The sequence below is a fragment of the Primulina tabacum genome, chromosome 1 (assembly GCF_025594145.1).
Source record: "Primulina tabacum isolate GXHZ01 chromosome 1, ASM2559414v2, whole genome shotgun sequence".
Lineage (NCBI taxonomy): Eukaryota > Viridiplantae > Streptophyta > Magnoliopsida > Lamiales > Gesneriaceae > Primulina > Primulina tabacum.
The window spans coordinates 48,866,957-48,884,268 of record NC_134550.1 but is presented as its reverse complement, the minus strand read 5'-3'; the positions used below and the strand labels follow the sequence as shown (position 1 = coordinate 48,884,268).

At 36.5% G+C, this 17,312-nt stretch overlaps 1 long non-coding RNA gene across 2 annotated transcripts; it reads right to left on the bottom strand.

Annotated features, from left to right (window-relative positions):
* Positions 1-5,246: 5,246 nt before the first annotated feature.
* LOC142545654 (uncharacterized) lies at positions 5,247-8,196 on the bottom strand. Of its 2 annotated transcripts, XR_012820312.1 has the most exons (4): positions 8,079-8,196; positions 6,974-7,298; positions 6,381-6,723; positions 5,247-5,906 (listed from the first exon to the last, which is right to left on the bottom strand). It is a non-coding gene; the product is annotated as an uncharacterized LOC142545654 (long non-coding RNA). The 2 variants fall into 2 exon arrangements; XR_012820311.1 differs by lacking the exons at positions 5,247-5,906; positions 8,079-8,196 and having other exon boundaries at positions 6,479-6,723; positions 6,974-8,041.
* Positions 8,197-17,312: the final 9,116 nt, after the last annotated feature.

Sequence of the window (17,312 nt, the reverse complement as noted above, 5' to 3'; positions counted from 1 at the left end):
AAGGAGTTGGAGTCTTGTGCGGGGACCAAAAAGTCGCACGTCGTTGTAATGAAAGAATCGTGAAGGAAGAAGAAAAGAGAGGTCGCGAGCATTCGCATGGAAGCTTGAGCTCAGTCTTACATTTGTAGAGTCATTCGCAGAAGCTTTTAAGTGAGTGACTTTGTCCCAGGAAGGTATAAGAGGAGCATAAAAGTTGGAGAAAGCGCAGGGCAAGGCTTCAAAGAGACCCTGAAATGCTTACCACCTCAGAAAATATTACTCTTGAATTTATTATTGATGTATTTCATCTTTGCATTTTCCCATGTAATTATTTGGAATTCAATAAAATCAAGTTCTTATTTTCAGTTCATGAATGGTGGTGTATTATGAAAGTGAGAAAAATTAAATTTTCCTGCTAAGGCATCGCCTAGCAGAGGAGCAGAGTTGGGGTGGAGAAAAATTAAATTTTCCTACTATGGCATTGCCTAGTAGAGGAGCAGAGTGCAGGGGAGAAATTAAATTTTCCTGCTAAGGCATCGCCTAGCAGAGGAGTAGAGTTGGGGTGGAGAAAAATTAAATTTTCCTACTAAGGCATCGCCTAGTAGAGGAGCAGAGCGCAGGAGAAAAATTAAATTTTCCTACTATGGCATCGCCTAGTAGAGGAGCAGAGTGCATGGGAGAAATTAAATTTTCATACTAAGGCATCGCCTAGTAGAGGAGTTAGAGGGTGGGGGTGATGAATTTTATTTTCCTGCTAAGGCCCGACCTAGTAGAGGAGCAGAGTGCAGGGGAGAAATTAAATTTTCCTACTAAGGCATCGCCTAGTAGAGGAGTTAGAGGGTGGGGGTGGTGAATTTTATTTTCCCGCTAAGGTCCGACCTAGCAGAGGAGTTAGAGTGTGGAGGTGTTGAATTTTTATTTTCCTGCTAAGGCCCGACCTAGCAGAGGAGTTAGAGGGTGGAGGTGGTGAATTTTATTTTCCTGCTAAGGCCCGACCTAGCAGAGGAGTTAGAGTGTGGAGGTGTTGAATTTTTATTTTCCTGCTAAGGCCCGGCATAGCAGAGGAGTTAGAGGGTGGAGGTGGTGAATTTTATTTTCCTGCTAAGGTCCGACCTAGCAGAGGAGTTAGAGGGTGGGGGTGGTGAATTTTTATTTTCCTGCTAAGGCCCGACCTAGCAGTGGAGTTAGAGTGTGTGGGTGTTGAATTTTTATTTTCCTGCTAAGGCCCGACCTAGCAGAGGAGTTAGAGTGTGTGGGTGTTGAATTTTTATTTTCCTGCTAAGGCCCGGCCTAGCAGAGGAGTTAGAGGGTGAATGTGTTGATTTTACTTTCCTGCTAAGGCCCGGCTTAGCAGAGGAGTTATGAGATGATGAAGTGAGAGTTTGATTTTTCCTGCTAAGGCCCGGCTTGGCAGAGGAGTTAGAGGGTGGAGGTGTTGATTTTATTTTCCTGCTAAGGCATCGCCTAGCAGAGGAGTTAGAGGGTGGGCGCATTGAATTTTATTTTCCTGCTAAGGCCCGGCTTAGCAAAGGAGTTAGAGGGTGGAGGTGTTGATTTTATTTTCCTGCTAAGGCATCGCCTAGCAGAGGAGTTAGAGGGTGGGCGCATTGAATTTTATTTTCCTGCTAAGGCATCGCCTAGCAGAGGAGTTAGAGGGTGGAGGTGTTGAATTTTATTTTCCTGCTAAGGTGTCCCCTAGCAGAGGAGTTAGAGGGTAGGGTGGAGATGTTGAATTTTTATTTTCTGCTAAGGCCCGGCTTAGCGGAGGAGTCAGAGGGTGGAGGTGTTGAATTTTTATTTTTCTGCTAAGGTATCACCTAGCAGAGGAGTTAGAGGGTGGAGGTGGTGAGTTTTTACTTTCCTGCTAAGGTATCACCTAGCAGAGTAGTTAGGGGGTGGAGGTGTTGAATTTTATTTTCCTGCTAAGACATTGCCTAGCAGAGGAGTTAGAGGGTTAGAGTGAAGAATTTTTATTTTTCCTGCTAAGGTCCGGCTTAGCAGAGGAGTTATGAGATGCTGAGGTGAGAGTTTGATTTTTCCTGTTAAGGCCCGATTTAGCAGAGGAGTTAGAGGGTGAGGAGGTTGAAGTTTTTATTTTTCCTGCTAAGGACTATTTTAGCAGAGGATTCAAGGGCGAGCTGCTGTGGGCGAGCGTGGCAGACGAGGCAGGCGCACGGTGGGCGAGCTGCCGTGGGCGAGCGTGGCAGACGGGGCAGGCGCATGGTGGGCGAGCTGGGGGTGAGGGCGAGCTGCTGTGGGCGAGCGTGGCAGACGGGGCAGGCGCAAGGTGGGCGAGCTGCTGTGGGCGAACGAGGCGCGCTCGGCAGGGGCGTCCGGCAGGAGTGCTCGGCGAGGACGAGCGTGCGCGCGGCTGCGCGTGCATGGCAGGAGGGTGAAAGGCGCTTGGCGAGGGTGGAGCAGCGTGCTGGCGAGGCTGGCGGTTGAGGCGAGGGCACCGTCGCGTCGGTGCGACTCGGCGAGGGGCGAGCGTGCGGCAGTGACGAACGGCTGGAAGAAAATGCACAACTCGCACCCGGTAGACCGAGAACAACGCAATTAATCGAACTTTGAATCTACGATTCAGTTCGACTTGGGAGGGGGAGACTGGTGATACCCCAGGGATGAACCTTTCAAGATCCGGCTCAAACTTCCGGCCCATATCTAAGGCCCGCAGGTTAATGGCCCATGACAAGTCCATGTATTCTCCTATAAATACCAGGTTTGAGCGTATAATTAGGGATTCACTATATTGTTTTCAGCAGCGCCCTTAGCTGCTCCCCCCATACATCCTCAGTCACTGACTTGAGCGTCGGAGGGGCTACGCCGGGACACCCTCCTGGCTCCCTCCTAACGGTCTTATTTGTGATTTCAGGCCCAGGGTAATTTTGAAGCCCGTGTCTGGATTAGTGACGCTTGCATGGATCAGACCCTAAATTTTCCGTGAGTATCAACTACATTTTTTTTTTTGATGGTCTTCTTGGATGTAAATTTAAACTAATATTTTATATACACACGCACACGATGGTAGTATTTATGGGTTATTTACTTCACGAGTCTGCGGTGATAGTTTACAATTATTCAATATTTTACTATTTATGGTAAAATTTTATGAGAAAATATCTAACCTCAAAGCATTAAATAAATAGAATCACATGCAGCAGCAGCTGATCCTAGCAAAAAAACACCAATTAATTCCAGAAAGTACTAAAGAAAAGAACTGCCAAATGCCGGTCATTTCAATTTTTAACATTCACACTCACAATGAGTGTGAATGTTAAAATGAATGTGAGAGAATAGATGTGTTAATGTAATGTGTATGTGGCATGTGGACCCCACGATTTTTGATGAGGTGGTGGGTGTTATAACACCCACCAATACGGATGCTCTAAACTGACGGAAAAAAAAAAATCTACAAAACACGCCACGATTTTACATAGTATTGGCTTGTTCACGTGCATGCACGTGTACTTTCCTGTCTAGCAGTTGTACTTTCTTGGAGCTTACCATAGTCTCTTGATATCTTAATTTACAGAAAATTCCTTGCTAGTTTCATGACCGTGTGTACAATGCCGGAGCCAGAAACATGGTTTCGTCCGAATTAAAATTTTAAACTCTATAATTTTTTAATATCTTAAATTGATCTATCTTGACTAATATTATATTATTCCAAAATTATATAAAATTTACATATAATATTTTTTTTAAAATAAATTGGGTCAGGGCTAAAGCCCGGGTATAGGAGCCTTTTGCTCCGCCCCTGCTTGTATAGGCTGAATAGGTGATGATGTCACAAAAAAAATTATAATTTTGACATATAATAAAAAATAATATTTTTTCATGAATGACTTAAATAAAATATCGTTCACAAAACTTATCTTTAAAATCGTCTCACATTGAATTTCTGCGATGTGAGTTTTAGTAAAAAAAAAAATCAATAGGACATCTTATGACAAATATCCAGTTTCGATGTATTATTGAAAGCAAAGCCTGAATATACTATTAAACCAGACAGGATGGAGAAGTCCAAATCAAAACGATAAAATAAGTTATCTTGAGCACGTGATATCACTGGGGAGCTGACAATCAGATAAAACGATAAGGTTAGGAACCTTGATCTGCTCGAATTTAATGGACATAGGGTACCACGTGGAATTGGGCCCAGGCCCAGTCAGCTTTCCCCACAATGTTGGGTCAGAACCGAAAACGTGTCAACCACATGGGTCACATTTGAGGCCCATCCAACTTCCCCAATACACGGAGAAAAGGAAAAATCCATCCAAAGCATTTAAAAATGACTTGGAGATTGGGGTTTGTCACGCACGGCAATCATGGTTTGGTATTGGTTGTCGGAAGAAAGATATAATGGTCATGTGACCAACTGATCTTTTAAATGAACATTGATAGTTCCTTGTCAATCTCATGGGGTCACCATTACATTAATCTATTAAATTAGTCAAAAGTTTGTGTGAGACAGTCTGACGATTATATTTTGTGAGACGAATCTCTTATTTGGATCATCCATGAAAAAATATTACTTTTTATTATGAATATCGGTAGGTTTGACCCGTCTCACAAATAAAGATTCGTGAGACCATCTCACAAGAGACATACTCATTAAATTAAGAGAATTTTTACTTAACACAATGTTTAGCCATTGCCTACTTAGTTTGAAGAGATAACAACAGAAAGGATTGCATTATTCCATTTATTGTAAAACTCGAGTCGAACAATTAATGCTTTATCAAATGATGGCTATGGTAACAACAACAAATCAAGAAAGGTGATTAGGACTTCCAACTTGATTCTTATCTCATGATCTTTAATCGATAAAAGACTGAACGGTATGCATCTTTTAGAATTTACTTATTTAGTCGTTTCAAGAAAATGTTGGAGAATTTAAATGGATCTTAAATTTCACCTATTTGGATAGGTAGTATGTTGAGCATAATCTAAATTTCAAGAAGCATATAGATTATCAGGCTTAATGCAAATACTTTAAAACAAGATTTTTTTAATCTTGAAGTATAGGATTCAAACCAAGACTATGTCACTTACGTTAATGCTTGTGTAGAAAAAACAATGTTGGCCCTAAAAAGAAGAACTTGATTAAAATTCATTATCTAGTAGGGTAGGGTGAGGAGACAATGCAACAAGTTTGGCAATGTCAAACTCATCTTGATGTCAAATTCAGTGTTGGCCCACAATGAATTTACTTGGCACCACGAATTCCTATTTCCATATCTCCACACCCTCCCCTTTCTTACTATATATATACACACACACAATAGCATATAGATCTTATGTCCAACACAATCATATATACCAACTCCACAGAGTCTAAAGAAATTGTTAAGTAAATCCAAAACCCGATTGCTGGTAAACATGGAAACAAGCTCAGTTTTCTCTGTAAGAAGTTTGAAACTCGGGTTGATTCGACGCCTCTCTAAGCAAATTAGGCAGCAAAGGACTCGACTTTACATCATCTGGAGATGTACAATTCTGCTTCTGAGTTGTGATGATTGAGAAGTCAACTTTCTCACTACTGATGTATTAACTAACACACAGAGGGATCAAGCGAAGGGGCAAACTCAGCCATGATTGAGCAACATAGTTTTTTCTTCCACGCTAATGAAGATAGCAAAGTCCCTCTAAAGTAGACTGGTCAGCCGTTCTTCTGGCCTTCAGTGTAAGCTTGGGTCTCGTAGTTCTTGTTTAGCATGAAACATCTTACTTTTCGTGTATATACGTCTGGTGGATCGTCTTGTATAGTGTAGGGAACTGATGGAAGTTTTGTGAAAAATACATACCATATAAACCGAGCTTTCTTATTTCTTTAGTCCTTTGGTCCTTTTAATCGTTCAGGCAAGCAAAACCATGTCATGTAAATCGATTCACAAGAGAAATCCAAGCAATGAAATTCACCCATCCTAAGCGCAATTTCAATCCAAGAGGTATTTTGCTTATGCTCACATATAAGTGTAAAAAACCAGGCACATTTTGATTTCTAGCACAAGAATCATAACAAATTGGACGCAGCAAAACATGTACTAAAACACGTATATTAACCCTTGTGTGCTGGGATCATTTGATCCAGGTTGATCATGGACCTGTAACCATTTCTTGGCAAACAAGAACTGCCCATTTCATTCTTTATCTGTTCTACAAATTCAAAGCTGAAAAACAATGAACATCCAATGAAACAAAAATCTTAATTGTTTACAATGAAAGACTTATACTATTTCTATTATTATTATTTTTCATATCAAACGGTAGTACAGATAACTGAATCAATCCAGAATCCGTTAATTCCAAACACAAAACGACTAATGGAAAGATCTGACAAGCTAGAAATATTACACAATCCAGATACACAAATATAATACAACAGAACAAGCTAATACCTTAGGAATGAGCATGTCACTTCAAGATGTTTTCCTTGCTGACCTATGCTTCTAATTTAATCATCTGCTAATTCCGAAAGCCAAAGAAGATCCCAAGCCTCTTCAAGATCTGACTTACGATCCTTTTTAGAGACCTGGGTAGCTGGATCTAAGTTCTGTGGAGTCTCAATTAAATCATCTTGGTCCGCCACTATATCTGGAATAGCTTTTGGATGATGAACTAGAAGAAGCTAAAATGAAACTACTCTGGGCGGAAGAAAGTGATTTGCTCAATGGAACTCGCTGGTTTAACTTCTCCTTCAGCCGCCGCTTCACATCTTGATAGATAACAGCAATTTCTCCTCTGAAAGAAGATGAGGGGAACAAATACACTCTTGTCAGCATAAGCTTTTTAACACTCTAGCACAAAAGAAATCAAATGGCTGTTTCTCTAAAACAGACGAAGAAGAAATGCAAAAAGAGACGTTAACAAATTAACCCATTACGAAAGGGCCGTAGGTGTAGTGTTCAATTCCATACAAAATGTGAACGAGATAGTAAGTTTGACTCACAGAAGAAAAGAAGAATCGGTAGAAGAAATGTGAAAAACTTACTGTAACTTATCTACAACACAGCCCCGGATAAATCGACGTTGCGGGCAACATAAATCGATCAATCAAATTTATTTTAATTCTATCGGTTCAAATGCCCCAGATAATGTTACAGGATGAGATCCACAACAAAAAGAGGATCCCACCACCTTGGCATTTTCTTCTGCCTGCTGTTTCAGGATGTTTGCCTCTCTAGCACTTTTTTCATATCCATTTCATGCTCAGCAAGTGTTTTCTGTGCAAATTTCTGCTTTTCTATTTTTTCTTGCTCTGCAGATTTAATTTCATCCTCAGCTGCAGCTAATCGCACCTCTAATATTTGATGCTTCTGCAGGAAAATGATCGATAAGAATGAGAGTGAATGTGGTAGTTAATACTAGAAGCTCTTGCATTCGTTTTGAGCACTTTCAAATATTTTAGCATGGGATAAACTTATCTGGTTCAATTCATCAAGCAAAAAGAGTGTATGTATGATATAAAGAATGGGATGGCAAACAAAATAATAGCATATAGAATTAAAAATGATCGAGAAGAAAATCACAAAAAACCTTAGGGAAGAACATTGTACAATACATTGTCACTCCAATAAAATGAATATTGGTAAGTGATTTAGATTTAAGAAGCATTACAGGAGGTACATGAATCTAATATAATATAACTACAAGTAGAAGCACACATGTATTGTGCACGGATAGCATGCATATGTTACTTCAAAACAAAATAAACAGGAAAAAATGCAGCCATGGAAAATGAGCAACAACGAGGCCAAGTACTATTGAAGCAATATCCATGAAACTCAGCAATTACTACCTAGCAATATCTATTAAAAAACTGAAACTTTTCATTTCCACTGTTTTTTTAATTTCCTTCGAAAAGATAAACCAGAAAGTAAATACAGAAGTGAGATTGAGGGAATAAATATCAAACTAAAGCCAATCTTTTCAAAAAATAGTTTATCAACAAAGTATATCAGTGCCACAAATCAAAATACTTTCAGATGAGGCATGCCAAGCAGACCACCAACTTGAATGTGCTAAAAAATCATACTCGAGGAATTTTATACCAATGATGTTGCAACAGAATGGGCCAAAGACAAGTAAAAAGCCACCTGATCAAGAATTGCAAGAGATTTATCTTTTTCATCTGAAAGAAGAGCAATTGAGTTGTTATATCTCTACCAACTCTCCTTTTTTCAAGTCTAACCGGGTTGTGGTGCAACTCAAACGTCGGTGAATCTCAATATCGTTCATCTGCAAAAGGTTGAAATTTTTCTCATACATTGTTAGGTACTCAGACATGTTGTACCATGGCTACACAAGTTTTGTGGGATCTAACGAGTGTCATTAAACGGTGCAAACAGCATGATTGGGATTCCAAAAACCGTTCATTTATCACATGAACAATCGGTGGTTGATAATTTCATCACCAACTTATCTTGGTCACAACTTGGTCTTCTTCTAGTGACAACCGTGTAAGAAATATGACACATGTTAAAAGAAATATCGTGTAGGAATTGACGACGGACATTGCCTATATATTTTGAAGAAACTTGCGTACGCAACCTCAACTTTAAAAAATTGAGATGCATACACGTTTCTTCTTTTGATATTCAAACTCCCGATTTTTCTCGTTGATGGTTGAGATGCTTATAAATAGAGACGATTGAGGTCCCTAAATACACACACCTCATAAGAAATATACATCATCTATCGAGAGGGTGGAGTGCTTAGAAGGCATCAATCGAAGGAAAAGCAAAGAAATCAAAAATTTTCAATGGCCGGAGGTAATTCTCGATCCGCTTCCGCATATAATATATCATGTTTATATATACGTGAAAACATGATTTTTGAGAAAAATTCTGACATTTGGTATCAGAGCAACTAAATACCTCTGCTTTGAAAAATTGTTTTCATATCATGAAATTTTGAAAATTTTTCTTTCTGAAATTTACGTAAGAAACTTGAAGATCGGATAAAATAACTTACCTGAGAATTTGTTCTCGGTTGCACCTTGAAGTCTTGAGATGAAAATATTCAGTTTTCTGATTTTTTGAAAAACTTGTTGAGAACAGAAAATTTCATTACGAAAGTTTTTGAAATTTTTTTTAACGAGAGGATGAAGAAGACTTTGAAAGTTTACAAATTGTGGCAATTGAATTCATGCATTTCACGTATCTTATGAATTCAATTATTCAGAAGACAGCATTCAATTGCAATGAGACCCACAATCAATTGCAGTGAGACCTACAATTTGACAATTGAAATTGGAAGTGTCGGTCTCAATTATTATTATTATTATTATTATTAAAATAATAATAATTAATGTGATATATATGTGTATATATATTGTTGGTATCAATTCATTTTGATTGAGACTTTTCGTAGTAAAATTCATTTGTTTATTATTATTTTTTATAATAATAAATAAATAAATAATGATTAATGTGTAATTAAGTTATATGTATAATTTTGTATACATATAGCATTTGGTTAAATAATTTGTACACATTAAAATAATTTCAAGTTCGACGTAATTTCTAATACATGTTTAGAAATTATTTTTGCATGTTATATATAATGTCAAATATTATGGATAAGTGTTTAATGTGTACATGCAAATTTAATATTATGTTTGGATTTATTCTTGAAATTTAAAATGCAAATAATATTGAAAAATAATTGGTACATCAATATTCACATTATGTTCATATTAAATTATATTAAATTGTTAATAATTTAAAATGAACATATCAAGTAAGATGTAATATAAGATTATAAAATATTTCAGATGTTCACAAATGAACAAATAATCCTCACTTTATCACTACTCTGATAAAAGAGAAAAACTGATGAGGAGCTCACATTTTCATGTAAATGTGATCCTCACTTTATCAGTACTCTGATTGAAGAGAAAAACTGATGAGGAAAATATTTGTTCATATTAAGTAAAATGTGAATATAAAGTTATTTAATGAAAAATTTTGGCTTATACAGATTCATATAAATGTGGATAATTAAGTTGAATAATAATTATAAGGTGACGTGAGAAAACATGATCTGAGAGGGTTCTTCATAGATCGATTTAAATTGTCTTGACTAGCCACTGGTCTCCCTGAGGAATGTTGCTCTGACTAGGAGTTAGGTATTTAAAGGGCCTTAGCACTACTTATCTTTCCTGGGAGCACTCTTGAAAAATGTTGATTATGTTACTAAATAATTATTATATAAAATATTAGATTAAAGCCAAAATTTTTTCCATAGAACCGTATAATTTTAAATAATTGAGAAATAGCCACAACATCCTTAATTATGGAAAATTATGCATTAAGTGGATTTGGATCACATAATGGACATCAATTGTAATTAATTATATAAACAGAATAAATTTACCCCACAGAGATTTTTATTATATTTATATAACTAATTAGGTTAAAATATCAAATTATATTTTTCTTAATTTACCCAGAGGAGTTAAGGAAAATACATTTTGATATTTTTATCAAAAAGTTACAAAAAAATCTTATTGAATTAAAATTTTAGCCCACAAGTAAATTTTATGTCACTAGATTTTTAAAACATGAATTACATTGGTAAAACATGATATTGTCTCAAAATTTTAAGCATATGATATTTTGTGCAGTTATGTAACCTGCGAGTTTTTCTGATATGAAATGTGACATTCCCGAACTAAAGGGCGACAACTATAAAATATGGAAAGAAAGAATTCTTCTTCAATTGGGGTGGATGGATATTGATTATGCTATACGGAAAGACGAACCATCTGCTACTACTGAAAACAGCATTCCGGATGATGTTGATCTTTATGAAAAATGGGAGCGATCTAATCGACTCTGTGTAATGTTCATAAAGACCAAAATCTCTGCTGGTATGCGTAGTTCTGTCGATCAGCATAATAATGTCAGAGAATTACTGAAGGCTATTGATGAACAATTTTAGTCTCAGATAAGGCACTTGCTAGCACCCTAATTATGAAATTCTCTTCATTAAGGCTCACTAGTGTGAGAGGTGTGCTAGAGCACATCATGAAAATGCGGGACATAGCGGCTCGGCTCAAGACACTTGAAGTGAAAATGTATGACACTTTTCTTGTGCACTATATTTTATGCACTCTTCCACAGCAATATGGACCCTTCAAAATTTCCTACAATAAACATAAGGATAAATGGTCGATTAATGAATTAATGACCATGTGTGTTCAAGAGGAAGGAAGGTTGTTGATGGAAACAAGTGATAATGTATTTATGACTACACAAGGAAAGTATAAGAAGCAAGCCAAAGTCAAGGGAAAAGGGAAATGAATAATTCCACCCCAACCTGATATCAAGAAAGAATCCAAGTGTTTCTTCTGTAAAAAGACGGGACACATTAAGAAGGATTGCAATAAATTTAAGGACTGGCTTGAAAAGAAAGATATTCCTACTTCATTTGTCTGTTATGAATCAATATGGTTGATATAATTTATAACACATGGTGGATTGATTCTGGTTCTACAATCCATGTTACAAATACCTTGCAGGGTATGCAAAACCTAAGGAAACCAATAGAAAATGAGCGGAGCATCTATTCAGGAAACAAGATGTCTTCGCATGTGGAGGCTATTGGGACTTGCTGCCTAGAATTGAATAGTGGTTATATTTTAAAATTGGAAAAGACCTTTTATGTTCCTAGTTTTTCTAGGAATTTATTTTCAGTTTCAAAACTTGTACCCCTTGGTTATTCATTTCAATTTTTGGATAAATCAATAAATTTGTTTTATAAATCAAATCTTATTGGAAATGGTATAATGGTTGATGGTCTTTTCTCTATTTCTTTACAAAATAATAACACCACTATGCATGTTCAAGGAGGTATTAAAAGATGTGTTATAAATGAAGATTCCTCTATATTGTGACACATGAGATTGAGACATATCTCCATTGAGAGGATTAAAAGATTAGTGAATGATGGAGTACTTAGTACTTTAGATTTTACTGATTTGAGACTTGTATGGACTGCATTAAGGGAAAGCAGACCAATAAGTCTAAAAAAGGTGCCAAGAGAGGTACAGAAATATTAGAAATCATACATTCAGATATTTGTTGTCCAGATATGGACATGCAAAGTCCGAAATACTTCATCTCTTTCATTGATGATTACTCACGCTACATGTATATCTACATGCTTCATAATAAAAACGAAGCACTTGAAGCCTTTAAGGTTTTTAAGGCTGAAGTGGAGAAGCAATGTGGAAAACATATTAAGATTGTGAGAACATATAGAGGTAGAGAATATTACGGTAGATACACTGAGAATGGACAGGCACCTAGTCCGTTTGCGAAAGACTCATTAGGCAACATTGAAAGATATAAAGCAAGATTCGTAGCTAAAGGATTCACTCAGCAGGAAGGAATCGACTACAAGGAAACTTTTTCTCCTGTATCCAAGAAAGATTCTCTCCGTATCATTCTAGCATTAGTTGCACATTTTGACTTAGATTTACAACAAATGGATGTGAAAACAGCTTTTCTCAATGGAGAACTAGAGGAAGAGGTTTATATGAAACAACCTGAAGGATTCTTCTCTAGTAATGGTGAGCAATTGGTTTGTAAGCTTAAGAAATCTATATATGGATTGAAACAAGCTTCCCGTCAATGGTATTTAAAATTTTGTGATGTTATCTCTTCATTCGAATTCGTTGAGAACCCCATGGAACAATATATATACCAGAAGGTCAGTGGGAGCAAAATTTGTTTTCTTATTCTATATGTGGATGATATATTACTTGCAACCAATGATAAGGATATGTTATATGAGGTGAAACAATTCATCTTTAAAAACTTTGATATGAAAGATATGGGCGATGCATCTTATGTCATTGGCATTAAGATACATAGAGACAGAATTCGAGATATTCTAGGTCTGTCTCAAGAAACCTATATCAACAAAGTTTTAGAGAGATATCAGATGAAAGATTGTTCACCAAGTATAGCTCCCGTTGTGAAAGACGATAAATTCAATATGAGCCAATGCCCCAAATGAAAAACATTCCTTATGCTTTTGGTATCCGAAGTTTGATGTATGCTCAGGTTTGCACTAGATCTGACATTGCATTTGTTGTTGGGATGTTGAGAAGATATCAGAGTAATCCAGGTTTAGATTACTGGAAAGCTGCAAAAAAAGTCATGAGGTACCTTCAAGGGACCAAAGATTATATGCTTATGTTCAGACGAACTGAGAATTTGAAAATAATTGGCTACTCTGATTCAGACTACGCTGGCTGCATTGATTCACTAAAATCCACTTCCGGATATATTTTTATGCTAGCTGGTGGAGCTGTATCTTGGAGAAGTGCAAAGCAGACATTGACTGCTACTTCCACTATGGAAGCTGAGTTCGTAGCTTGTCTTGAGGCAACCTCACATGGTGTATGGTTGAAGAGTTTCATTTCAGGGCTTAGAATTATGGATTATATATCTAAGCCATTAAGAATATATTGTGACAATTCAGCTGCTGTTTTTATGGCTAAAAATAACAAAAGTGGTAGTCGAAGCAAGCACATCGATATTAAGTATTTAGCCATACGAGAACGTGTTAAAGATAAAAAGTTACTTATCGAGCACATTAGCACTGAATTGATGATTGCAGATCCTTTGACTAAAGGCATGCCACCATTGAAATTTAAGGATCATACAGAAAGAATGGGAATTGGTTCCTTTATGTAATTTTGTTGTAAGAACAAAGTTAATGAAACTATGATGTGATATTTTCTCATATTTATTGTGCACACATTTATTGATTTGAGAAATATCAATAAAGTTGGACCTCAAATAAAAATATGGTTTATTCATTAAGTTATTTGAGAAATATAATACATTGTGATACATGGAAGATAATAATCATTTTTTAGATGACATATCGCCATGATTCATGTATTTTATTTTCTCCTATGGTAAAGGAGATATATGTGTCAAGTGGGAGAATGTAAGAAATATGACACATGTTAAAAGAAATATCGTGTAGGAATTGACGACGGTCATTGCCTACATATTTTGACGAAACTTGCGTACGCAACCTCAACTTTAGAAAATTGAGATGCGTACACATTTCTTCTTTTGATATTCAGACTCCCGATTTTTCTCGTTGATTGTATGAGATGCTTATAAATAGAGACGATTGAGGTCCCTAAAGACACACACCTCATAAGAAATATACACCATCTATCGAAAGGGTGGAGTGCTTAGAAGACATCAATCGAAAGAAAAGCAAAGAAATCAAAAATTTTCAATGGCCGGAGGTAATTCTCGATCCGCTTCCGCATATTATATATCATGTTTATATATACGTGAAAACATGATTTTTGAGAAAAATTCTGACAAATCGAAGTAGTTTTCTCTCGTAAATTAATCATATTTGACAACACAATGTTCACTAGATTTTCTCACTCGTTCCTCATACTTACAACATGCATAATCTGACCATAGTTGATTTTTTTGAATCATACGACTACCTCTTGTCACATGTTCAATGAAGTATTGTATGCACCTCCGAAAGGTCAAAAGTCTACGAGCTCTAATTAACACTATTTAAACACTCTGATATATTGGTTGTCATCACCGCATGACGTCAACCAACGTCATGGGTCATACTCCATTTCTCTTTCGTAATTCTAGCCAACTATGTGTGCGCCAAAATGTTTTTGTTCTTGATTGCATCTATTGTTGCGTCAAATTTACAAATTTGATGTTGTGTGTCCGCCTCTCAGGATAAATTTTTCAAATGCACATTTTTGAATTTAACATTAAAATTTGAGCGCAAATGTCTCCAATAAAAACGATGCAGACCACGAGGAGTTTGAAAATATGGTAGATCCTCATCTGCTCGTACATTTCTTTATGTATATCGGAAATTAGGCACACCATTTGCACACAAACATGTTGGCCAAGATTCCAAGAACAATTTCCAAGAATCGGATGTTTCTTCATCCACAATGGAAAATGCTAGCTGTAAAACCTGATTGTTTGCATCCAGAATTACAATGACCAACATTTTATGCTTGTATTTTGTATATAAATGTGTATCATCGATACTAATAATTTTTTGACAGTGCCGAAGCCCATCTATGCACGGCTTGAATGCCCAGAAACATAATTCAACGTCTTTATCTCTTCTTTGTTTGATCTGAGATGCTTCCACTCCACAGTTGTTCCCTCATTATATTTGGGCAGAGCACACATATATTTTGGAAGTAGTTGCACGAAGCTCTCCCATGTACTATAAGCAATTTACATTGCATGTTTCAAACTTCTCCATACTTTCGTATACGAGATTTGATATTCATATTTATCTTTCACATTTTCTATGAAATATTTAATCTCATATGAAGGATCACATCGTACAACTCTCAATAGAGTTTGTGTCACCATATCACAGTTCAACACTTGTGATGGTCTATGCTGATATTAGTAGATATACATGTGTGAGGCATGCCATATTTTGTTATTTTTTTAATAACCTGTTTTTGACTTGAAAGAAGCTCGAAGACACATTGACATATGACCATAGAAGAATCATTTTTTCATCTCAATTTCCACAAATTGCGTGTACTATCCATGTCATGATACTCAAGCCTGAAAACTCTAATAAAATAATCCTTCACATACGCAATTATATATTCTTATCCTTAAAATCATATTTACGTATATCTCCTCTCTCCAGATTATAATAGCTTGTTCACATTCCAGAAGGTACACTGATAAAATCAGGAGGCTCTTCCTCGAAAACTTTATTGAAAAATGGTGTCATTTCAGAAGTGCTCGAAAGAAATGATACGAGTTACCTTTGTAACTTTTCACGAGGTAGATGATGTCCTCTCATCAGGATTTGCATGTGTATTCACATTTTCGTCGGCATTCACTTCTTCTTCTTCTTTAGACTCACTATGTGACATCTCTGGTTCAGTATCACTCTTATAAACGTCATCGTTAGTGGCTAGATCCGGACAACAAGACCTCGTACCTAAGCCAGCATTATTTGGTGCACAATTATGTCTTTCTGGATTCCAACATTTACGTACCAACCTAGTGTCGTCTTCGAACAACGTGCAACATGATTTGGTTCAAACGAAACGGTTATATATTGATCCAACGATCCACTTTCATGCTCAAAATATATATTGCTTAGTCCTTCAATGACCTGTGCAATATATGATTTTGGCTCATGAAAACCCCTATATGTAGAAGTACCAGGTTGGTTATTAAACCTTGAATCGGAATTGTGTGGAAAGTATGATTCATGTTCATCAAAACTAACATGACAATCAATTGGATTTGTTCCAACGTACAAATGCAATATATGCATATTGAGGCATTGCATTATAAACTCTAAAGCGTCGTCATCAACGAGATTGACTTGAACTTCATGCCAAAATGATCTCTCAATGAATGAATATTTTGTTGACAACTTGATAGTAAGCTTCTTTGGATCGATTAATCATAACATTTTATGCATAACTTGAACCAACTCCAACAAAGTAATAGATCGCAATACTCATATTGATCTAATATATGGAATCCTATATTCGACCAATCCATTCCCGACAATAACATGACAACCAAAATATAAGACCACATTGATACTAGACATTTCGAAAAAGAAATTTCGCATGTCAGAAAATTTAAACAAATTGATAGAAGAATTTTAGACTAAAGAAGTGAGAAAGAAACAAATGCAAGCAAAGTTAGATTTAGAAATTGTGAGGAAAAATGCTTTGAATTCACAAAGTTATATATAGATTTTAAAAGTTCACGGGCGCAACTTTAACACATGAATCATTCATATTCAATGCAAGAATCAAACTGAAAACGAAGCAGCCTTTGCAGGAATCGCGACTTTAAGTGCAGGGGACCGGGGGATGCTACGACATTAACAGCGTGCAGCGTCCGCTGTCACATGGACAATGTCCTTAGCTACTGTAAGCAGACGCTTTTTGCTGTGTCCACTAATATTGCTAGTGGCATTTTGCATTACTCTTGTACCACACCAGCCAAAAAAAAAAAATATCAGATTAAAATCCTGAAATGTGTCCCAAGATGTGAAAAACCCAATGGTATCTAACCAAATCACACAAAATGGATGCCACATTCTTAACTATTCCAAGCCTAATAAAACAATCATCACACAAGCTATCCATTTGCTTCGTCTTCTATAGTTTCTTTATCAACCTTCAACTCACCTAATTGTAGAAGCACGAGAATCTTATGAATGGAAAACAACTGTATAAGTAGTGGGAAGGCATTTCGTCAACATCAACTACGTTTGTTGTTCATCAACTAACCAGGGGAAAC